This window comes from Rhineura floridana, chromosome 4, assembly GCF_030035675.1.
Source record: "Rhineura floridana isolate rRhiFlo1 chromosome 4, rRhiFlo1.hap2, whole genome shotgun sequence".
NCBI classification, from domain to species: Eukaryota; Metazoa; Chordata; class Lepidosauria; order Squamata; family Rhineuridae; genus Rhineura; species Rhineura floridana.
This window is the reverse complement of record NC_084483.1, coordinates 172,735,098-172,760,432: the sequence shown is the minus strand read 5'-3', so window position 1 is coordinate 172,760,432 and position 25,335 is coordinate 172,735,098. Positions and strand designations below refer to the sequence as shown.

The 25,335-nt window shown below is 41.4% G+C and overlaps 1 protein-coding gene across 3 annotated transcripts in view; it reads right to left on the bottom strand.

Annotated features, from left to right (window-relative positions):
• Positions 1-25,335, bottom strand: part of PTPN14 (protein tyrosine phosphatase non-receptor type 14) — a 174,773-nt gene that overhangs the window by 147,292 nt on the left and 2,146 nt on the right. The gene's annotated exons all lie outside the window — the stretch shown is intronic.

The window sequence follows — 25,335 nt, the reverse complement described above, 5'->3', positions numbered from 1 at the left end:
TGGGATTTTTGAGTGAACATAGCAAAGAACTGTGTTTGTGTTGTATATCTTTCTCTCCCCCTCCAATCCTATTTTTAAAGCAATTAGCCAGGGCTTACTTGGGTATCACTGCTTTTATTATGTAGGAGACTAATACTGATTTTATTTTATTTTTAAATGTTCTGCAATGACCAACTGGTTTTGAAAATAAACTATTATATGGGGTGTATGTATTTTTATATATCCAGTGTGTGTGTGTGTGTGTCTGTAAGGTAGGGTTGCCGATTGCAAACCAAGGAACCTCACAATAGGAAATAAATCCCTTTAAAATCCAATAACCATAAAAACAAGTATAAACAGTTGCAAAACAGCTTAAAGTAGCATGATTCTGAATTTTGGGTTGCATTAATGAAGTTGCTTATCACTTGAGGTTGCAGTTCTGTCCCTGTTTGTGTAAGCCCCACTGAATGCATTAGGGTTGCCAGGCTCAGGGCCTGAGACTGATTCTGTATCTTTAGCAGAAGAGAAAGTCAGCCAAGTACAGGTGTTCTTGCAACACTGTAATGGGAAAAACCACAAGGTGGAATTCTCCCTTCCCCCTGCACAACTTTTAAAGATACAGAAGACCTCTTGGTTGCCAGAAATATCTGTGGGCTATAGGTACATTCTAAAGCCTCAAGGTTTTTTTTGTCTATTACTGAGGGTGCTGAGAGTTACAGTAGGGTCCCGCTTACCGGCGCTTCGCTTTCCGGCGTTCCGCTAATGCGGCGGCGGGAAATTCCTCATGTTAAAGCCAGTTTTGCACTTTTGCGGCATTTTGGCGGCATTTTCGTGCGACGCGCCCCATTATCCTCAATGGGTTCTGCTTTACAGCTATTTCCGCTTTATGGCGGCACTCCGGAATGGAACCTGCTGTCTAAGCAGGGCCCGCCTATACTAGGAGATGTTCTGTTCCTCTCACAGAGCTTCAATCAGAGTGGCTGACTGTTAAACCAGTCTGGCCACTGGAGCTCTAAGAACATAAGAACATAAGAAGAGCCTGCTGGATCAGGCCAGTGACCCATCTAGTCCAGCATCCTGTTCTCACAGTGGCCAACCAGGTGCCTGGGGGAAGCCCGCAAGCAGGACCCGAGTGCAAGAACACTCTCCCCTCCTGAGGCTTTCGGCAACTGGTTTTCAGAAGCATGCTGCCTCTGACTATGGTGGCAGAGCACAGCCATCATGGCTAGTAGCCATTGATAGCCCTGTCCTCCATGAATTTGTCTAATCTTCTTTTAAAGCCATCCAAGCTGGTGGCCATTACTGCATCTTGTGGGAGCAAATTCCATAGTTTAACTATGCGCTGAGTAAAGAAGTACTTCCTTTTGTCTGTCCTGAATCTTCCAACATTCAGCTTCTTTGAATGTCCACGAGTTCTAGTATTATGAGAGAGGGAGAAGAACTTTTCTCTATCCACTTTCTCAATGCCATGCATAATTTTATACACTTCTATCATGTCTCCTCTGACCCGCCTTTTCTCTAAACTAAAAAGCCCCAAATGCTGCAACCTTTCCTCGTAAGGGAGTCGCTCCATCCCCTTGATCATTCTGGTTGCCCTCTTCTGAACCTTTTCCAACTCTAGAATATCCTTTTTGAGATGAGGCGACCAGAACTGTACACAATATTCCAAATGCGGCCGCACCATAGATTTATACAACGGCATTATGATATCGACTGTTTTATTTTCAATACCTTTCCTAATTATCGCTAGCATGGAATTTGCCTTTTTTCACAGCTGCCGCACACTGGGTCGACATTTTCATCGTGCTGTCCACTACAACCCCGAGGTCTCTCTCCTGGTCGGTCACCGCCAGTTCAGACCCCATGAGCGTATATGTGAAATTAAGATTTTTTGCTCCAATATGCATAATTTTACACTTGTTTATATTGAATTGCATTTGCCATTTTTCCGCCACTGTCAGGGGAATAGGAGCCTCCTCTCACCAGCCTTCACAAACTACACTTCCCAGGATTCTTTGGGGAAGCCATGGCTGTCTAAAGTGAAATAAAGGTCTGATGTGGGTGTGGCCCCATGATTAGCCAAGCCAAGCACCTGTGAATCTGGCTTTTACAACTCTGACAGTTGGTTTTTATTGAGCATGCCCCAGCTTATCATTGACTTCAATGCTAAATTTCTTAACTTAATTAAAAATCAGCTAGGCATTTTTTTAAATTTTTAAATGGCAGCAGATGAAGGTCAGAGTATGGGGCAAGGTCAGTAACAGGTTTACAGGTGCTGTAATTAATTTCAACAGATAATTTTATTTATTTATTATTTTATTTATATCATGCCCTTCCTCCCAGCAGGAGCCCAGGGTGGCAAACAGAATCCCTAAAAATACTTTAACACATCATAAAAACAGAGCTTAAAATACATTAAAACAAAACATTAAAAACATTTTTAAAAAGCTTTAAAAACATATTTAAAAAGGGTTTAAAACATTATTTAAAAAACATATTAAGCAATTCTAACACAGGTGCAGACTGGGATAGGTCTCAACTTAAAAGGCTTGTTGAAAGAGGAAAGCGGAAAGAGGAAAATTATGAGAACTCTAACAGAAAAAAGTCCAAAAGGGATCTGGTTTTTCTCTCTGTTTTTACACTTTGAACTCTTGATTCTCTCTGACTGTTTTGTGTATCACCATGAAAATTTAGAGGATTGTTAAGCAAGTGTTTCTGAGTTCAGGACTATACGTTTTATAAGGTTTTGTTGTGAAATGAGCTTATGGGAAGCATCAGAATGGCATGTGGGGTATTTCCAATTTAACACTCCGGAATGTGAAAAATCTATGCTGGCTATAGCGTACAGCCACTCTCGTGGCTGTATAATACATCCACTAAAGCAGGGGTAGCCAAAGTGTTGCCCTCCATGTGCTGTTCCACTCCGACTCCAATCCACTGGAAAAGAATGGAGTTGTAGTCCAGCAACATTTGCTGGGATATCATATTGACCATCTCAAGTTTGTTTGACTGTATTAGGCTAACATGGCCCTCTGACTTTGCTGGGGCCTGTCTAGGCCTTTAGTTTAAAATAACCATAATCACTTCAAATTCAGGTCAATTTTTTCCACCACAATCCTGCTCATGTGTCTCCATGAAGGAAGGGGAGTTTTATGATAAGACCTAATCTAAGAAAGCCAAAGAATATAAAGTATTTTCCTGTGGTACAAAATACACATAGACAAGCAGAGCTAAACTGATTGCTGCTGACCTTGCTTTCTTGTGCTAGAGATAAGGTCATCAAAGGTTAGAGCCCACCACCCAATGTATAAGCCTAGGAATTTCAAAAGGAGACTGAAGAAAATGAAAAACAAACTGCCATTCATATTTTTACAGACACCTGCATCCCCTCCCAAAGATACTAACTTTGACTATATTTTGTAACAGTAATGGATGTATTCTAACTCACAATCAATGTGTTGTCAGTTATTATTTTTCATTTATTATTTATATATTTGTATACTGTCCAATAACAAGCATTCTCTTTTTTATAAGCATGTAAACAATATGAAATGGAAATCGACTGCTTTCAAGTTGATTCCGACTTATGGTGACCCTATGAATAGGGTTTTCATGGTAAGCGGTATTCTGAGGCTGAGAGGCAGTGACTGGCCCAAGGTCACCCAGTGAGCTTCATGGATGTATGGGGATTCGAACCCTGGTCTCCCAGGTCGTAGTCCAGTACCTTAACCACTACACCACACTGGCTCTCTATGATGTAGGGTTATTTGGGCTGTATTCAACATAGTGCTAAGGCTAAGGGTCCATCAGCGCAAGGAATTCTCCTTGCGCAACAGAACAATCTCCCGTGTCCTCCCCCGCAAGCTCCCTAAATCTGTTCAGGGAAACTCCAAATCTGGGGACAATGGGGGTTGCAGGTGGGGGAAAGAAAGGGGGAAATCCCACTGCACTAGTGCTAATCCTTGTGGTAGTGCAAAAGTTAGTCGAATACCACCCTTTTTAAAAAAAATAATTATATTCTACTTTTCCATTTATATAAATATATATATTGAAAGAAGCTTGCAACCAACAGTCCAACTGAAACTATTAAAATAATATTCACTAATAGACAAAAAACCTTGTGGTTTAAGAACGTACGTGCAGCCAACAGATATTTCTATCAAACTTTAAAAAGGAAGGAAATTGGGCAGCTACAGTGAATGCACCAGGCAAGCGGGAGACCTGACCTCCTCTCTGAGATATTGTACTGCCCTACAAATTTGTCAAAATGCAAGCACAGTTTGGGTTGGTCTTCCACAGTCCAACCCACTTCCTGTGTAGCTTAGCAGATTTGGTATCATGTGCCTCTGAGCCTATGGGGAGTGGTGGCAACACCTACCATCTCCAAAGATGGAGAATTACATTTTTGTATGTTTGTTGGTGTTCTTCTTACTTTGCTTCTTTCCTGTATTACTACTGTTTCTTCAGAGAATCTAACCTAGAAAATTATATTTCTCTCATTATTCATCATAGAAATCTGTGTCAAATTTATTTATAAACCGTTGCCTGGCCGCGATAATGGACTGGATGAGAGCGAACAAACTGAAGCTCAATCCAGACAAGACTGAGACGCTGTTGGTGAGTGCTTCCCCTGCCCAGATGGTGGATGTTGATCCTGTTCTCGATGGGGTTACATTCCCCTTGAAGGAACAGGTTCGTAGCTTGGGAGTTCTTTTTGATCCTTCCTTGTCACTGGAGGCCCAGGTGACCTCGGTGGCACGGAATGCCTTCTACCATCTTCGCTTGGTAGCCCAGCTACGTCCCTATCTGGACGGTGATGACCTCACCTCTGTTGTTCATGCTCTGGTAACTTCTAGATTGGACTACTGCAATGCGCTCTACGTTGGGCTGCCTTTGAAGATAATTCGGAAACTACAGCTAGTCCAGAATGCAGCGGCCAGACTGTTGACATGGACCAGAAGGTCCGCTCATATAACACCTGTTCTGGCTTGTCTGCACTGGCTTCCTATTTGTTTCCGGGCTAGATTCAAAGTGCTGGTTTTGACCTATAAAGCCTTACACGGCATGGGACCGCAATACCTGGTGGAACGCCTCTCCCAATATGAACCTACCCGTACACTGCGCTCAACATCTAAGGCCCTCCTCCGAGTGCCATCTCATCGAGAAGCTCGGAGGGTGGTGACTAGATCTAGGGCCTTTTTGGTGGTGGCCCCCGAATTGTGGAATAGTCTTCCCGATGAGGTGCGCCTGGCGCCGACGCTGCTATCCTTTCGGCGTCAGGTGAAAACCTTTTTATACTCCCAGGCATTTTAAAGTGTATTTTAATCTGTTTTTAAAGTGTATTTCTAATTGTATTTTACTAGTGTTGTATTATGATGCTGTTTGGTTTTGTTGTTGTTTGTCTGTTTTTGGTTTTTGACTTTTATATTTATTGTAGTTATATATTGTGCTGTTTATCTTTTATGTACACCGCCCAGAGAGCCATTAGGCTTAGGGCGGTATATAAATGAAAATAAATAAATAAATAAAATAAAAATTTTTATTAATTTCAAAGCCTTTTTGGTCAATGTCATATGATGGTGAAGACAGCCTTTTGTGTTTCAAACTGAAGGTTATGTTCTATTTCTATTTTGGGTGCATTAACAGTTGAATCTGAAACTACAGTTTGATGTAAAATCAGACTGATTACAATATGTTGCTACTTAAGCAATGCCTCTAGTTGTTGGAAAAAACAAACTTGCCCAAGATGCATGTTTTCAGCCTGCTATGCTCAAATCACTCCACTTAAGGAAAGGTGGGAATGGTCAATTAAAAACATAGAGCACATCTAGAATTTTGCTAGAATATATTTCACCTCCTACTGATTTATTGTGTGCAAACTGAGACACTCCTCGTCTCCATTGGAAACTATTCTGCAGAATAGTCAGTGGCATTATTCCACAATTGTTTTTGGAGGGTTTTTAGCATTGCAAAGTGTTGCTGTACTTCGCATATTCACAGAAACAGAAGCAAAAGAAAATGATTTACTATATGAAACTTCACTAAAATTGCAAAGTAAATCAAACATATCTAAAGTGACTATGTGAACTCTATCAAGTGTCTTAATATTGTTCCTGCCTCCCTGCTAAAACAAGATCAGCACAGCACATACCTTATTTCTGTTATTTGGGCTGGTTGCAGGTGTTGCCACCACTCCCCATGTGCTCAGAGGCACGTGTTACCAAATTCATCCAAGCTACACAGGAAGTGGATTGGACTGGGAAAGGCCAACTCAAATTGTGTTTGCATTTTTACCAATTTGTAGGACAGGACAATATCTCAGAGAAGAGATGGTCTCCTGCTCCCCTGGTGCATTCACTATAGTTCCCCAATTTCCTTGCTTTTTAAAGTTTGATAGAAATATCTGTTGGCTATAGGTATGATATTAAACCACAAGGGGTTTTTTTGCCTATTATTGAATTTCTCTTAAATCCAGGAGCTAAGAAATGGGATCCTGTGCAAGTTTGCTGAGAATGGATGGATTATCATTTGCATGCTTATTGAGTTCAGTGGGATTTACTCCCCTGCAATCATGCTTAGAATAGGTGAAACTGACCATGGGGGGGAGGGGGAAGGGAGAGAGGAGGGGATTGGAGGGGAAGGAGGGGCAAAGAAAGAGAGAGGGAAGAGACAAGAAGGAGGGTAGAGGAAGGGGGAGGACTGGTTTGATCATTTGCATGCTTTTTGAGTTCAGTGAGATATACTCCTTTACAATCATGCTTAGGATAGGTGAAACTGACCTGTGGGACGAGCAGGGAGAGCAGGAAGGGGAAGGGAGGGAAAGAGATTGGGTGGGTTGGCACTGGGCAGAGGGGAAGCCCTTTTCCTTTCCATAAGGAAAATATTATGAACAGTATCATTCTTTTTCAGTGTTTCCCCCACCTTTTTATTCTGCAACAGGCACAATCATTCTCCCACCCAAATTTAAACCAAAGCTGTCATTGGCCACATCCACACTACACCTTTATTCCACTTCACAGTCATGCCTTCCCCCCATAAATCGTGGAAATTGTAGTTAGTGAAGGGTGGTGAGAGTTGCTAGGAGATGCCATGTTCCTCTCACAGATCTTCAAAGTGGCTGACTGTTAAACGACTCTGGCCACTGAAGCTCTGTCAGGGGAACAGGAGCCTCCTCTCAGCCCCCTTCATAAACTACACTTCCCAGGATTCTTTGAGGGAGGCCATGACTGTCTAAAGTGAAATAAAGGTCTGGTGCGGGTGTGCCCCATGATTAGCCAAGCCAAGAACCTGTGAGTCTGACTTTTACAACTCTGACAGTTGGTTGTTACTGAGCATGCCCCGGCTTATCATTGACTTCAATGCTAATATTCTTAAATTAATTAAAAATTAGGTAGGCATTTTTTAAACTTTTAAACTGCAGGTGATGGTCTGAGTATGGGGCACGGTCAGTAATACGATTACAGGTACTCTGTGAACATGGCTGGTTTTTAATGAATTTCAACAGATTATGAGAACTCTGACAGAAAAAAGTCCAAAAGGGATCTGTTTTTTTCTCTTTCTTTTTACAGTTTGAACTCTCAATTCTGTCTGACTATTTTGTTTATCACCATGAAAATTTAGGGGATTGTTAAGCAAGTGTTTCTGAGTTCAGGACTATAAATTTTGTAAGGTTTTGTTCTGAAATGAGTTTATGGGAAGCATCAGAATGGCATGGGGGATATTTTCAATTTAACATTGTGGAATGTGAAAAATCCATGCTGGTTATAGTATACAGCCACTCTCGAGGCTGTATAACAACAAAAAAGCATTAAAAGCAGGAGAAAAGGGGAGGGGGAATCCACGCATCACTCATCTAAAAGCCTTGAGAAATAAGGAAGTTATGTCTCATGCCTAACAGACACAGGAAGTACTCCCTAAACAATATGCCATTAATTAAAATGCCCCCCAATCCCCCCTCCAAAAAAAACCCCCTGTGGTATTGAGAGTAACTCAGGAGCGGCTTTTAAGCTGATTATAGAGATCAGGTAGGCTCATAAGAGAGCCTTCAGATACCCTTTAGGACTCTGATGTAAGTAATCAGATGCTATATAACAGCTTTATACTGGACTTGAAGATTAATGATATAGAATTTGATCCCAAGGACTGCACTGTAAGTTAACTTATGTCAGACTCTAAGTCCAATTTGGGGCGATCCCCCCTTGCCTGGTGACCTCCCATATCTCATCCCACAATGTTAATGACGCCCCACCCCCAAGCCATCCAGAGAGGCTTTTCAGGAGTGCAGGAAGGAGGAAGAGGCACAAACCTTTCCTTCTGCGAACTTAAGTTAGGATTTCAAAGCCATAAAAATTTAAAAAATACATACAATTTAGGACAGTAACTTCCATATTATTCAGGGTGTGGAGGGGGGAATCCATACTGTAGATTTAAATCAGTAATTTAAGGAGTTCTCAAAAATGAAGGAAAGTGTTATGGAAAGTTATAGTTACTTCCAACGCAATAATAATTTCCCAGTGGTGGGTCAGATTCCAAAATGAGTCATAATTGTTTAGTGGATGGTCACTTGGCTGCTCACCATTGCCAAAGTGAGAAATTGCAGAACAAGGAGCTACAGGAAGCCATATGTAGGAAGTCAATGTAATTATATCTAGAAATAAACCCTTTTAATTTCATGGAGATTGCTTCAAATTAAGTAGCTTTTGGGACTGCACTGTAAGTTAGAGGCTGTGTTCCTATGCATTCTTGGCAGTAAATCCAAATTTATTCCATGTTTGAACTGCTCTTAATTGTTGAGAGGTTTAGCCTGATATCTTACTAGGATCTACCTCCCCAAGATTTACATTCATTACTAATGATCCTTTAAGGATACTTCGTGGTTAGGCTTAAACTGGGTTCCCTCTATGCTTTCAACAGCTTTTCAAATATTTAATTATCATCAACATTTGTCAGCTTTCCAGATCGTCTTTCCTCAACATGGTAGGAATACGGAGAAAGGCTGTAGCTCAGTGGAAGAGCATCTGCCTTGCATGCAGAAGGCCCTGGGTTCAATCCCAAGCATCTCCAGATAGGATTGGGAGGGAACCCTGCCTGAAATCCTGGAGAGTCAGTGTAGACAATACTCAGCTAGATGGACCAATGGGCCTGACTCAGTACTGTATAAGTCAGCTTCCTATGTACCCTAAAAGGACCATTTCATATCCTTTATTACCCTCCTCCATTTCAATAGAACGTATCCAGATGTTGCATTTTTCTAGAGCTGCAATATTTAGACAATGAATTGGTTAAATTACAAAAGTGCAAGTAGATTTTTTAAAAAATATTTTTCTTGTAAAAACAGCAGATGACAAATGGCACCTTAGAAGATGAGAACTGTGCTTTAACCCATAGACTGCTATAGGGGGGAAGATTTCACAGCCATGAGATTTGGGAGTCAGGGAAAGAGGAGAAAAAGGGAGCTGCAACTAAAAGAACAGAAGGCTTTCCATAGGCTTGGCTACTGTGGGAACTGATCTGGACATCAGAAGCACCTCACCAGGTGAGGCTACACTAGATTCCTGGCAGGTGGGTCACCATTCAGGGCAAGGCAGTGGGAGGTCAGTGCAGTGCAAATGCACCAACAGGATTGGTTTCATTGGTGCATTTGCATTGCACTCATCTCCCCACTGCCTTACCTCTCCCCCTCTCAATAATAAGCAATAGCCATTATTATTAGCTACATTTTATTCCACCATTTTCCCAAGATGTTTAGGGCAGCAATCAAAGTTTACTCCCCTCCCCATGTTATTCCCACAACAACCCTGTGAGGTAGGTTAGGCTGAAACAACAACTGGCCCAAAGTCACCCACTGAGCTTTATGCCTGAGCATAGTGGTCTTGTGAATTGGTTTCCTATTCTCATAGCACTAATTACTATAGCTGGAGATAACCATATACAAATGAAGAGTAGTGTTATGAGAATGACAAAAGGAATGCACATACCATGTACAAGACTTTGGACACAAATTCCCCAGGGACGGAGGAATCTGCATTAAGCTGGCACTCATTATGTGGAGAGAGAATGAACAACAGCTGATTGTGATGGGCGTGAAAACCAGAGCTCTCCCCTTTCACCCAAGCTGCCTCCCATATTCCCTGGTGCATAATGCGCCAACATCTGAGTCAGTATAGCATCGCATGGGTTAGACAATGTGGTCCCCTCCATGACCATTGGCCATGCTGGCTGGGCCTGATGGGAGTCATAGCTCAACAACAACATGAGGGTACCACATCAGCTACCACTGCTATAGTAGATTTTTTTTAAATTACATTTTCCCCATCTCTTTTCCAAGTAGCTCAAAACCAGGGCTGTGGAGTCGGAGTTGATAGAAATGTACCGACTCCGACTCCAATTCCAACTCCTTCATAAATGGCAAATGTATATTAACTAGTAATAACAAATTTACTGTAGTAAAATGGTAGCACAAGGCATTTCATCACCACCACATGAATCCAGAGCTTGGAAAAGTTACTTTTTAAAACTGCGACTCCCATCAGCCCCAGGGACTGGGCTCTACTTCCCCCGCATCACAAGGGCATACTCGCTTGCTATAAGGAATTTTTTTGAACCTGCCATCCAAAAGTGCTGATGGTATGACATTAAACTTAACTAATGTAAACGCTTTTCTGAATTTGGGAGTGGTCAGGTTAGCCAAATAATGAGCAGGTACAAATGCCCCTATGTTATGTTTAAAATCAGGGTAGGATGCAGCCAAACTTAAATGATTTTGGAGTTCAATGTCCAGAATTCGCTGGAAAATGCACATTTTTGCTTTAGTGTAACCTTACGCTAGAATAGTAGTTGGAGAAAATCCTAAACTTAGTAATTTCATATTTAGGGTCTTTTTCCATTTTGACTGGAAGGCATCAGTTAATGTGAGTGGAGCCAGACCCACTGGTGAGAACATCATTTTTAGCCAAAACTTTATTTTGCACATCCATATGCGGGCCTCTATTGAAATTAGCCCTACTTCTAATCGCATGATAGGATTGGGGACACAGCTTGGAATACGAAGTATTGATCTCAAAAATTTGGTTTGCACAATTTCAAAAGGGGCATAGTTATCATAAGCACTTAGTTGTGAACCATACCGCATTTGAGCAACAACTTTAGCAACAAACACCTGAATGACAGATGGAACATGCTGCCCCCTTTTAGTGTAGAAGGAAAGGAGAGCCTTTGTGCTCCTCTGTGCATTAGCAGTGGCATTTTTTGCTTGAAGTCTCCATGTTCCTGATGAGTGAAATGTCACTCCTAAATATCTGTAAGATGTTACCTGTTCGATTGGGTGATCGTTTACCTGCCATCGGTGCTTTACCCTCTTCCTGGTAAAAACCACAACCTTAGATTTGTCATAATTAATTACCAGTAGTTCTTTTTTACAGTAGCTGTCAAGGGCGCTCAACACGTGTCTCAGACCAATACTTGTCAAAGATAAGAAAACTGCATCATATGCATAAAGGGGAATAGACAAAGTCCTATTTGACAGTCTAGGTTGGTGAGAGCATACTAGCACTAGACTTTTGACCAGGGAGTTAATATAAAAGTTAAACAAAGTGGGAGCTAAGATGCACCCCTGTTTAGCTCCCTTGAAAGTGGGAATAGGCCTGGACAGATGGCCAGCGCTATTACATCTTACACATAATTGAGTATTTTCATACAGGCACCATATAAGTGATAGCAAACATCTATCGATGTTAGTGGCCTCAAATTTCTCCCAAAGTCTATCTCTTGATATCAGGTCAAAAGCTGATTTAAAGTCAATAAAGGCTGCATAGAGGGCTCCCCCAGGGTTAGCTGTATATTTTTCCACCAGATGTTGTAATACAAGTCCATGATCCATTGTAAACGCTCCCCCCTGAACCAAAATGTTTTCTTGCTCCAGCCAGTTCTGCAGTTTCTTGTGTAGATGACTAGCATATAGCTTGCTAATAATGTTCAGCAGGCTAATGGGTCTGTAATTAGCAGGGTCGGATCTTTTACCTTTTTTATAAATTGGGATGATAATGGCAAGCCCCCAATCCTCTGGAATACATTCTGAGTGGTCAATGCTAGTAAATAATGCTGCCAATACTGGGGCCCACCACTCTGTGTTAGCTTTAAATATTTCAGGAGGAATGTTATCCTCCTTTGCCCAGTTTCAGTTTGGCAATGAGATTTGTAACTTCCTTAACAGTAACAGGTGGCCACTTCGGGAAGTCATTTATATTAGCCCTTGCTGTCTGGTGGCCTTTCTGGCCCATTGCATAAATATTGCTAAAGTGCAATTCCCAAGAGTTCACAGGAATATGGTACTCCCAAATTAACTGGTGTTTTAGGCCATCCCCTAGTGACCATCCTCCAAAAGGTAGTTGAGTCCTTTGTCCTTGAAGCTTTTATTAGACACTGCCAGTTCTCTCTCTGCGCTTGTCTTCCCCCCTCCCCCTTAATTAGATTTTTATACCTCTTCTTCAACTCCATCCATTCCGGGCAGTATCGATAGATTCCTATCTCTGTATGATCTATATTTTTCATTCAGCAATTTTTTCAAGGCTATACATTCCTGATCAAACCAAGGTTTAGACTTACAGGGGAAGCTGATTCCTTACCAAGGACTTAGATGTTAAACAGTTTTGTAAGTCCAAAATCAGTTATTGGAAAGCCTCAAGTACAGTTTGCGCAGAGACCACTGATATCAAGACATCACGTTGACGAAGACTCCTATCTGAACATAGCATCCCTTTTAAATCATTCTCCAACTTAGCCGACCACCTGATACGTGCAGCTCTTACTTCAATCTCTTCATTCAAAATAGATTCCTGGTCAGCATAAATAATTTGATTGCATGGCTATGTGGGGATTCAAACCCTGGTCTCCCAGGTCGTAGTCCAACACCTTAACCACTACACCACATTTTTAGCCTAGTCCAATACCACTGGCTGGCTGGTTAAAAAATAAGTGTTTGGACAATCATATCTTGATTTAATAAGATGAGATGACAACCATTTTTCCCGTTTTCCCGTTTTCAGTTCTCCCTTTGCATGAGCCTACAATTAAACCAGAAAGCTTCTGTTTAATCACAGTTTTCAGTTTCATCCAAACCAGAAATCTATGGTTACCAGCTTTGGAACAAGCTAGGATATTAAGGCAACTTCAGACCACAATTTAATATCCTGGGTTCTTCTGAGGCTGGTTACCACTTTCACAGTTTGAATGTAACAGGAAACAATGGCTAGTCTTAAACGTTCTGGTTTGATTTCTTGCACCATGAAGAAATGAATGGACTATGTCCACAGGCAAAACGTTTTCTAATATTTTGGCTTATTATGCTGAGATATAGTCATCCGAGCACAGCCTGTGCCATTTGACGACCACGAAGACTAAGGTTCAAATTCCTGCTCAGTGGGTTACTTTGGGCCAGTTGTTGTTTCAGCCTAACCTACCTCACAGGGTTGCTGTGGAAATAACTTGGGGAGGGGAGAAAACTTTGCCCTAAACATCTTGGGGAAATGATGAAATAATAATAATGATGATGATGATGATGGCAGGAGTTCAAAACAGCATGCTTTTCTCCAATCATCTTCATTCCTATTGCAACATCCTAGAAGAGAATCCCTAGCTTGCTTTAAAAAAAAAAAAGCAATAGAGTTTCACCAACAGCAAGTGGAGAAAAAAAGGGTGCCAGGATCTTTCAAATGAGAAAACTGTCAGTCTCTCTGATATTGTAATGCCAAAAACAAAGAAACAAAAAGCTTACATTAAAAAAACTGATACTTTCCTCTTTTACATTTTTACATTATTCATGTCATCCTTTTATTATTTACTGTCTTCCCTAAAAGAAACGGTGTGTTTTCTCCTTATATCAGAGCTGTTCCAAGTGTTCTAGTCATTATCACTGCCAGTGTTTTACACAGACTTGTAATGCAATACACACTTACCTGGGAGTAAGTCCCATTGAACCCAATGGAGCTAGCTTTGTGTCCAGGAAAAGGACTAAAGAAATACCTGGAAATAACTCAAGCTGTCCACTTGTATTCTGAGCAGCGAAGTGAGTGCAATGGGCAGTTGGATACAAGTAAAATAAATAAATAAACTCTCTTTGGTAAAGGACTTCTTGTCAAAGTGGCTGGAATGGGAAGACAAAGGCTGCAATCCAATACATGTCTACTCAGAAGTAAGTTGTGCAACCCAAGCAGTAATTTGATGCAACAATCCCAGCATACATCTCCCATGTCTTGAATGTGTCATGTAATAAACTGCATGTGGCTAACCAGCCTTGTAAATAGCTGCTTGCCTGCTCACTTAGGGGGTTAGTGTTCTTTCAGAAGGGCAACTTTAGCAAATGTAGTAAAATTCATTGCAGAAATATCAAAGTCCTGGGGTTTTTTGGGGAGGTGGGGGACAGGATTGTTGATAGGCTTTTGAGGTCAAACACCCAATTTTACAATTCCAAGATCCTACAAGACCTTAAAATGGCTCTGTTTCTTTGTTCATGCATACAGAAGGTGCACAATTAAAGAGTGTGTTCTTACAAAGTAACAGGCAAGGACTTGTAGTTTTTGCAGTTCTGTGATTCCAGGCATTTTCTTAGACTTTAGCAGCTGTTGCAGAAGATGCCTTGAGCTCTCAAGGTTCAAGCACCAAGAACCTCCAGGCCAAGCAGTTAGAAATTAATTCATTCCCGTTGATAGCAAGCCAGCAGAAGTAACAGCAGTCAAGTCACTTTCTCAAACTTTCCCCAATTACAAATCTTTTCACCAACAACCTCAATCTAAATCTGGGCGTTCCTAGCCTTATTACGTCTCCAAAGTTCAAAAACAAACGTTGTTATAGCATGGATGACTTTAACTTGCACTGCATGCAAATTTGCATCAAAGAGATCAATCTGCATGATATATTTGGAGCACAGAGTTAGCTCTTCCCTATTGCATAATTATGGAATTCTTCATTATGGAATTCACAAAACAAAAGTCCCTGGTGTGGTCAGTCCGGGATCACCTATCCAAACATAATACTTTTCATAATTCCAGATGGGAGCAAAGGAAATCCGTTATCTAGGGCAAACCATTTAGAAGAAATGTAAATTGCCCTAGGTAAAATGAATATTTGGTATATAGAAAGAATGAGCACCAAGTTGCTCAGGGCAGAGACACAAACTATCTCTGAATCCAAAATGTACTCTGGATATAGCATGGTGAAATAGGAAGGTTACCCTAGGGCAATCTATTCATGAAATCATGCCCTTGGCCCAGATGGGTGGACCTCCACTTTCCCAAATACATCCCGGCAGTAAAGGAAGAAAAAGCTAAGAACTCCAGCCTTTACTTCTTAGCTTCAGATATCACAAGACAGGTCTAAGTGTAGAAGAAGACATGCCCACCATCTCAGGCTAAAAATAGTCAAGCAGTGAAAGAAACAAAAAATCTTTAATACCAACACTGCCTTTGCATATATATGGCTTACTTATTCTTGCTAATTCATTAACCCTAGGCACAAATTTGTCACAATATGATGGTACTATATCCTCACTGCTTGTTAACATTTGCAGTAAATCCTAAGGGGCTGGATACTCTGGTGCTTCATCAGGCTCTTGTTTTCAGAGGTACTAACAAAAATGTGACAAGTTCGTAGACAGTCACTAAGTATAAATGACAGTACCAAATTGACAGAGAATGGTGTTGCAATTCAATATGCAAATTTACCCCAGTTGCACTCTTTTAAACAAAATACATGAATTTATCCAGACTACCTCCTCACTGTTGCAGACGTGTTCTACTGCAAAAACCCAATAACATTCTTGGGAGATGGCCACAGTTCAGTAGTAGGGCACATGCTTTGAATGCAGTCTTGAGTTTCAATCCCTGACATCTCCAAGTAGAGCTGGGAAAGACTCCAGTCTGAAACCCTGGAAAGCTGCTGCAGTCAGTGTAGACAATAATGACTTAGATGGATCAACAGACTGACTCAGTGGTAGTGTTTGGACATCATGCTAAACTATAGTTTTGTGAAACATGAACAAGCCTAGCCTTTTCCCAGGTTTGTGCACTCCTCCCCTCTCCTCCTCTGGTGCAGTCTGGGGATCTAGTTTGGAAGCTTTCACTTCCACTTTTGATTAACCATAGTTTGCTCTGTTATCCACACCAACAAACTCTGGTTAACATTAACTATAGTTAGCTTCAAATAAGCTAGCGTCAAACTATGGTTGCTGAAGCTGCCTTGTTTAAACTAACCATAGTTAATAATAACTATGAATTCTGGGTTCACACAACAAACTGATGATTACAAGAGAGATTGAGAGAAGAGTGGAAGCTCATGAGCCCCCATAATCTAGGCTCATTCAAGGTTTTCCTAAAACAAATTTTAGAACATTAATGAGGAACCTGTGACAATTCAGTTGTTCATCTTCAACTCTCAACACCCTAGCCAGCATGGCCAATGGTTAGAAATTATGGAAGTTGGAGCCCAACAACGTCTGGAGAGTCACAGATTCCCCATACATGGTTTAGAGTGATACCAAAATGCAGCTCGTATAAGGTGGCTTCCTATATTCATAACCACACTTTTATTATTTATTTGATTTGATTTATTATTTGATTTATATCCCACCCTTCCTCCCAGCAGGAGCCCAGGGCAGCAAACAAAAGCACTAAAAACACTTTAAAACTTCATAAAAACAGACTTTAAAATACATTAAAACAAAACAACTTTAAAACCTTTTATTTAAAAAAGCTTTGAAAATATCTTTTAAAAAAGGGTAAAAAAATTTTAAAAAATGCACCAGTTTGAGTAACACAATACCAAGAGACGACCCCAGTTAGTTTCACAGATTGCATGGAGAACAAAGTGCTCCCAAAACTATGCAGGACCAACCCACTTATGAGAAAAATGTGGTGTCCAAATTGGGGTCTGCAATGGAATCAGCTTCACAGTTTCAAACAAGAAATACGCAATGCTGAGGATCACATTAGTACCATATTTTAACAGCGATTCCTGAGTGATGTCAAGCTGAGCCAGACCACCCCAGTAAGTACTTGCTAGCCAAGTATCAGAACCAAGCCACTGATTCATATTACAACTTAGCACAGTGTGCAAGTTGATTTAATCAACTCCAGTCCAACAACAGAGATGAAAGTTGACAAAATTTGCTTCTGTAAACAAATACACACTCCTAATGACCACTGGCTCCCTGGAAACCATGGTCTGCAAAACAGAAGCCAGCACTGTGGTCATACATTCCCTTTCCCTATCTTCATCTCTTCCAGAGCAACTTCCCACCTCCCTTCTCAATCACCCATGTTTTGTGTCACATTACACGTACACCAGCATAAACCATGGTTAATGCTAACCGGGTTCCATCATTGCAAAACTACTGTACTTCATACTACAGCTAATTCAAGAATGAATTTGTTCTGGATTAACCTAGACTTGAACATGCAATGCAAATTATGATAAATCAGTGGAAGAGAGGAGGAATAGAATGCATGACCTTGAGTATGTATTTTGATTTCCTATCAATGGTTCACAAGCAGACAATACTGGCTAAGTCCGCATATCATGCTAAACCATGATATAGTGCAATGTGCACAAGCTGGAATGAGTCTCAGGCTCATGCACTTCTCCCTCTTCTCTGCTCTTAGCCGCTTTCTTTAAAGTTGGCTTGTCATTGCATGCAAACCTAGGATTGTTGTTTAGACTGTTTAAGGTTACTTAAAACAAGCCAGCTTCATAACCGAAAGTCTGTTTTTTAATGTGATCAGAATTAGTGATAAACCATGGTTATAGGTTCACACATAGTAAACTGAGATTAGGTTTGCTCCGGCTCATTCTATTTCATGCACATTGTGCTGAGCCATGGTTTAGCATGAGGTGTGAATGCAGCCATTACATTAGCATTGGGCCAGGGTTTCTCCAGCTGCTCATTGGTGGAATGTATTGGTGCCACTATTTCTCAGAGGCTCCTCCTAGGAGCTTTTCCAGGATATAGGAAAAGGATTTATATCCAGCAGGATATAAATGCTTTGAACACACAGCTGCATCTCTTTTTCCTTCAAATTTTGGATTTATTTATGCCTTTCAGCTGTGCCTGGTTTAGCCACTTGTGGCTTATGCAACACTGAATGACCAGATCTGTTTCACAGGAGCCTGCCCCATATTTAAGCAACAATAGTAGAAGCACATGGCATCTGCTGCCAATTAATGGCCAGCTGAGAAGAGCACTGAGACACATCAACACCAGCTGCCAATTAATTGCTTCCATGAACAGTGTTGTACCTAGACCATTACTGCTACTATAAAGGATCGCTGAAAGATAGCAGAAGCAATGGTTTCCTCATTTTAGATGTCTTGGGGGGGGTTAAGAAAAAAAAATCTAATCACAGTCAATACTAAAAGATAAAGTCTGTCCTTGTTGTTCAGACTGGTTTTAATTCTACAATCGGGCATTTACTGCACAATCCCATACTTATTTCAACTTAAACAAGTTGCACTGTTTAAAAAGGTTTACTCCTAAGTAAGATTGCAGCCTTAATAGTAAAGCTGTCATAAGTCTACCCCACAGTCTTAACAATCTGCCTGAATAATAAGGTGCCCAACTAATTTGAAAACATTAAACAAACTATGAGAGACCTACATATCTGGCTTGCTTGTGATCTCTTGGCACAAACCAAAGAAAAAGCATGTGGGCTCCTAATAGATTAATTGAAAACAGTCTTCTTTCAGGATTCTCACATCATTCCTGATGCAAACTAAAGGCAGTTGCATATTTCAATGACCTATAGTTGCCCTTTCATGGATCACATAGTTGTTCCACACATGTTGGCAAAGTTGTCTGTAGGACTAGTCCACCCATCCTACAAAAAACTGCAATGCACCTGAGTGGAACAACTATGCAACCCATAAATCAGTGCAACTTAGAACAAGATGATCTAATTTTATCACCCTTCTTCCCAGGATGGCCTATTCATAATGAGCTGTGTTGCATCAAATATTTAAAAGAAAAATGTCTATTTATACAGCACCAAGGAGGCTTAAAAAGGGGGGGTTATCAAGCCCTTAATAGATCACAATTCCTGCATATTATATGTATAACACCCAAGGCCATGATTATGACAGACCTAACTAAATTTCTGGACCTAAATCCCAGCCCATATGACTGTATAAGCGATTTACACACATAAAAGACCAGCTCCTCCAGTATAGACCTGTCCATGCTTTAAGGTCAGCTTCAAAGGTTTTGTGCAATCATCTCAGGCTGATAGGCACATTTGGGGAAGGGTCATAGTTCAGTGGTAGACCATCTACTTTGCATGCAGGAGGACACAGTTTCAATCTCTGGCATTTCCAAGTAGGGTTAGGGGAGAATCCTGTCTGAAATCCTGGAAAGCTGCTGCCAGTCAGTGTAAACAAGAGCTAGATGGGCAAATAGGCTGACTTGCATAAGGCAGCTTCCTGTGTTCCTATATTCCATCATCAGCCCACCCTGTCATTAAGGTAAAGTGAGTGATATTGCTTTAGCTTTCAGAAGATGCTTGTCTGCAGCATTTTTTTTTTTATGTCTGGATTGCCAAGGCATGCTATGGCACTAAATTAGCACAAGAGACAAAGCCTTCTTGGTGGAAGCACCAAGCTACAGAATGCCCTCCCTGTGGAGATCCATCAGGTTCCCTCTTTGGCTTTTTTTTCCTATGGAAAGAGCTAACTTTTCTCTTTTAACTAGCTCTTAATGTTCAGAACTGCCAGGTTTTATATTATATTTCAGATAATGTTAATTTTTAGTTTATTTATGGTAGTGTCATTGGATTGCATTCAACAAAGTACTACTCAATTGAAATTAATGAACCTAGTCATGTCTATTCATTTCAATGTGTCTACTTTAAATAAGAGTAGCACTGAATACCTCCCTTAACGTGTATATTTGCTCTTACACACACACACACACATACACACACACAAACTCTTATGCTATGAAGCCACTCTTGGTGCTCTATAGGCAGAAGACAGAAAAAAAAATACTTGCTTTTACAATGCTACTGGTTGGTTTATTCATTAAATACATTCATTACCAGCCCTTCACCAGAAGGTCCCAGGGCAGGTTTACAAAATAATAAAATGATAAAATGCAGTGCAATCAGACCAACTAAAATCAACCGCAGGACCAATATAAAATCACTAACAGCAGGAAAAGCAAATAATCAACTATTTCCCAAAGTTTAGGTAAAAAGGTGCACCTTCAGAATATAAATGCACAGTTGGTGCCACATGCATCTTTAACGGTAGGGTGTTACAAAGTCTAGAGGCCAACACAGAGAAGGCTCTCTCACACGTATTGCCACCCTAGGGATATAAATTTATGTTTAATGTTTAATAACCACTCTGAAATAATAGACCTATGCTACAGACAGCCATAGTGTAGGCAAGCGAGAAGGGCACAAAGTTTATACTGCAGCCAATCACCCACCTGAACAGGGAAGCTAGTTTAAAATGGAAAAAGCAGCTTGCTGTTCCACCAGATGATTAGCTGCAGTAATACACGGAGCACAGGAAGCTGCCTTATACTGAGTCAGACCATTGGTCCATCTGTATAAACATACACTGACTGGCAGCACCTCTCCATGATTTTGGACTGGAAACTAGAAGCTGCACATGAAATTCTCTCCAGCCCATGTATGTGGCTGTCTAGGATCAATGGTGGCCCTTGGCTATAGTATAGGTAAGTGCCAATATTAATTACTGCAGCTCCATGTTCCAAGATTTCATCAAATCAATGTCTACATAAACAACTTTATAACTAAACATGAAATAGAGCAAATGGCAACCTCCATAGAAAGAGCTCTTTTATTAGAGAAAGCTAACCTGCACAAAGAATACATGTTACAAATAAAACATAAATAAATATAACAAATAAATATAACAATCCAGAGAGTCAGTGTGGTGTAGTGGTTAAGGTGGTAGATTGCAACCTAGGAGACCAGGGTTCAAATCCCCACATAGCCATGAAGCTCACTGGGTGACCTTGGGCCAGTCACTGCCTCTCAGCCTCAGAGGGAGGCTGTGGTAAACCCCCTCTAAATACCACTTATCATGAAAATCCTATTCACAGGGATCGACCTGAAGGCAGTCCATGTCCATTTTCATAACAATCCATGGTAAATTCTGTTTCCTCCATCCCCAAGCGACATAAGCTTATATTCCTCCTAGGCATGAAGGCGATTTCCATCAGGACCACAGCTCATGGGGAGGGGGAGTTTAATCATCCCCCCAGCTACCCCCTACACACACACAATTAGCTGTCAGAGACACTATGCATGTTGTATTGTCTATGGGATTTGGGGGCTCCCAGGCCTAGGATTAATTTATTTAAATCCTCCAATGTGGCTGCAAGCTGTACACTTAATGTAACATGTAGTTTAGCCCTCAGGCAGGTCTTTTCCTATGCATGCTACCAGATCCTTTTAATTGAAGATCCATGGGCTCTACCAGTGCTATGGTCCCTTCCATCCTACATGACTCAAGCCAGGCATCTTTTTGAGAGGTAAAACCTGAAGCCATTACTCAGGACAAACTAAAGGGGAAAATTGCTGCCTCACATTCAAATATGACCATCAGCCCAGGCCTGAGCATGAATGTGATCGAGAAGTCTCCAAAACTGTATTGAGTACAACTCCATACTACACATCTCCCTGTGTCTTCTTGACACGCATAAAAGCACCTACACCCAGGGCTGTTTGGGTGATATTGCTTGCCAGTACAAAGTACCGACACCTCTTGTTTTGCCACCCATGGCAGCCATTTTGTGCTGCTACCCTCAGATCAAGGTATGACAAGCGGCACCTCATATTTTAGCCCCCAAGAACACTGCTTATGCCACTTGTCATATTGGTATTTTAGACTGTAAGCCAGTGGCCAGGACCTGTTTGCATGATTTGGCTTTTGTACAACAGTCAACCAAATTCAGGCAGTTTATAAATAATAGTAGAGAGCCAGTGTGGTATAGTGGTTAAGGTGCTGGACCTGGGAGACCAGGATTCGAATCCCCACACAGCCATGAAGCTCACTGGGTGACCTTGGGCCAGTCACTGCCTCTCAGCCTCAGAGGAAGGTAATGGTAAACCCCCTCTGAATACAGTAGGGCCCCGCTTTACAGCAATTCACTAATACAGTGGTCTCAATTAGATGCAATTAGACTAAAGCCCAACTCATATGGCACTTGTTCCTCTTTTATGACGGTTTTCGGGCATCACGCACCATTCTATTCAATGGGTTCCGCTTTACAATGGGGGTCCAGAACGTAACCTGCTGTATGAGTGGGGCCCTACCGTACCGCTTAACATGAAAACCCTATTCATAGAGTCACCATAAGTCGGACTTGAAGGCAGTCCATTTCCATTTTTTTCATAAATAATAGTCCTGTTTTGAACTAACAGGATATTAACAAACATGCATTTAAGCTACCTGATTAGTGTCAACTCAGACAAAGAAGCAATTCCAAGCACACTGAGTAGAAGGCAAGTCTATTCACTGAAGTCGGGTGGACTCACTTCTGAATAAAAACATTAGAATGAGACTACTAATCAAGCTTCAAACTAAGACTGCAGCATTGAGTAAACAGGCACTGAAGTCCAAACCCTCTTTGAGCCAGGCTGCTGGGGGTGGGGGTGTATGGATTGGGTGGAGGTGTCCATCTACCCAGCCCTGCCTGTCTCTGCTGGCCTCCATCCACTGGTGTGAGGGTCCCCATTCTACCCGCTGTACATGCAAGCAGAAGTGCAACTGGTCAGATTCCTGCCAGTGGCAGCCTGCAAAAAGCCTCAAAGCATTACAAGGGTGGAGACCCGCTGGATCCTGAACTGGCCCCATTTGACGACAATGGTCCCTGTGTGAGCCCAATCATGGGACTTCTAGGATGGTGCAGTGATTTCCCTGACCCACTCTCACATTCCGCCCTGGCCAGCATGGAACACCAAGGTGGCAGATGCAGTGATGTCACTGCAGCCTAACTGGTTATATTAATCAATTTTAATACTTTCAATTGCCAAAAAAAGATGTAACCTCAATTAATTGAGTAATACATATTTTTTTAAATGTTACTTCTTATCAAAATTGCAACCAGCAGTCACCATTTTAGAAGAAACCATGAGTCTTGTGACACCCTAAAGACTAACAAATTTATTATGGCATTAATTTTAATGTTTTAATATTGTTGCTGCTGTATTATTCTCATACTGTTTTTTATTGTATTATTGTATTTTATCTCATTGTGTTTTAACTGTTTTGTACGTTGCCTAGAGTGGCCTTTGGCCAGATAGGCGACACAGAAATTAAATTTATTATTTATTTATGATTAATTTTCATAGGCCACAATAAATGTGTTAGGGTTGTATCCAACCAAGTTGTCCTGTTTGCACAAGGACTTCAGTTTGTGCATCGGAACTTCTCCCTCCCTCTCTTCTCCCTGCACCCCCCCCCAAAAAAAGAAATGTGCTCCAATAGATGGGGGGACACCAGAACAGATTTGGGAACCAGAAGGGGGGAGGGGGGAGTTCCACTGCACTAGCAAAAGTTCTTACACGAACAGGATGACTTCACTGGATAAATACCACCCTTAGCATTTAAGGAGGCGCAAGACTCTTTGTTCTTTTTGCTGCACCAGACCAACATGGCCACCTCTCCGGAAATCCTTTTAGAAGATGCATTGCCACTTCTCTCACATGCTTTCTGTGGCATTTAAATTCTAATTATGCATCTATACAGGTAAATCAGTGCATGCAAATGTTATGAACGTGTGGGTCTATAGACCCAGGCTCCAAATCTTTTAAAAACCTAGCAACATTGCTGCCGCTGAGTTCAATGGGATTTAGTTTTGCACATGTGAGCATCAGATTATATCCTAATATTTATTGAATCCCGTGTGACAAGCCTACTTAAAACCCAATCAAGTATTTCAGCTTAATTGGATTGTGAATTAGGCAGCCCTCCTCTTCTACCACCACTAATCATCATACTCATTAGGGTGCTCACTGCACACAGTGATATCTTCTGAGATGTTTTGGTCAGAAGTCATTCAGGATCCTCCTGGAATGAAAAAGGTTTCCTCTGCTAGCCATGTTACAGAAGCATGTATCTGTCAAGCCTCATCAGAAAATATTTTAAAATATTCCTAACACATTCCTAATCCTGGCTGTTCATTTGTAGGGCCATCAACACCTGACTTTCTGTTTGACCCAAAATTCTACTATCATCACCACCGCCACCATATTTTTGTGCTTCTTGCAATTTAAATAATGCAAGAATCCATAATGTAAGAATTCAAGACACAGTAGGCTGCAATCCTAACCCCACTTACCTGGAAATAAGCCCCACTGAATTCAACAAGACTTACCTCTGAGCATACAGTTAGAATTGCACTGTTAGCCCTCCAATAATTTAAAATAAATTAATTGACTACATGCTGCAGAACTCCTTGTTTTAAGATGAGTTAGCAAACTGATTCTGATGTGTTTACCCAAAAGTAAGTCCACCCGAGTTCAGTGAAACTGACATTACTCAGTAATCATGATGGCTATATATTACTCTTCAGTAGCAGAGACACAGTATGCCTCTGAATATCAGTTGTGGGGGAATACAAGTGGGAGAGAGCGTTTGCACTCGTGTTGTGCTTGTGGGTTTTCTATGCATAACTGGTTAACATAAGAACTTAAGGACAGCCCCGCTGGATCAGGCCAAGGGCCCATCTAGTCCAGCATCCTATTCTCACAGTGGCCAATCAGATGCCCATGGGAAGCCCGCAAGCAGGACCCGAGCGCAACAGCCCTCTCCCCACTTGTGAATCCTAGCAACTGATACACAGCGGCATACTGCCTCTGACAGTGGAGGTAGAACATATCCATCAGGATTAGTAGCCATTGGTTGGCTACTGTTAGAAGAGAATGCTGGACCAGTTTGCCCTGAGCTGACAGTTATTCTTATATTCTTCCTAGTCAAACGACACTGAAAAGATGGGGGGGGAGAGAAAGAACCTTACCTAACACACCCAAGCCCATACATCCATCATGCCCACAAGGCACATCCATAGCCAAAAATCAAGAGTCAGCAATGATGGGTTTAATTGTGGAAGACCCAAACTCCAGTGGCCAGCTTTGGCCAAGGCACCACTTCCCTGCCTGTTACCTTGCAGTTGGCTGGTTCACACATGCCTGGGCTATCACGTGATGACTACAATATATGTATGAGCCATCACAATATTCAACATGATAGAGCATTTTCATATCGCCTCGGTTCACAACTCCTGCAGCCAGTCATGCAGTGTACAATAATTGGTCTTAACAATCCAGTGGCTCACATGTA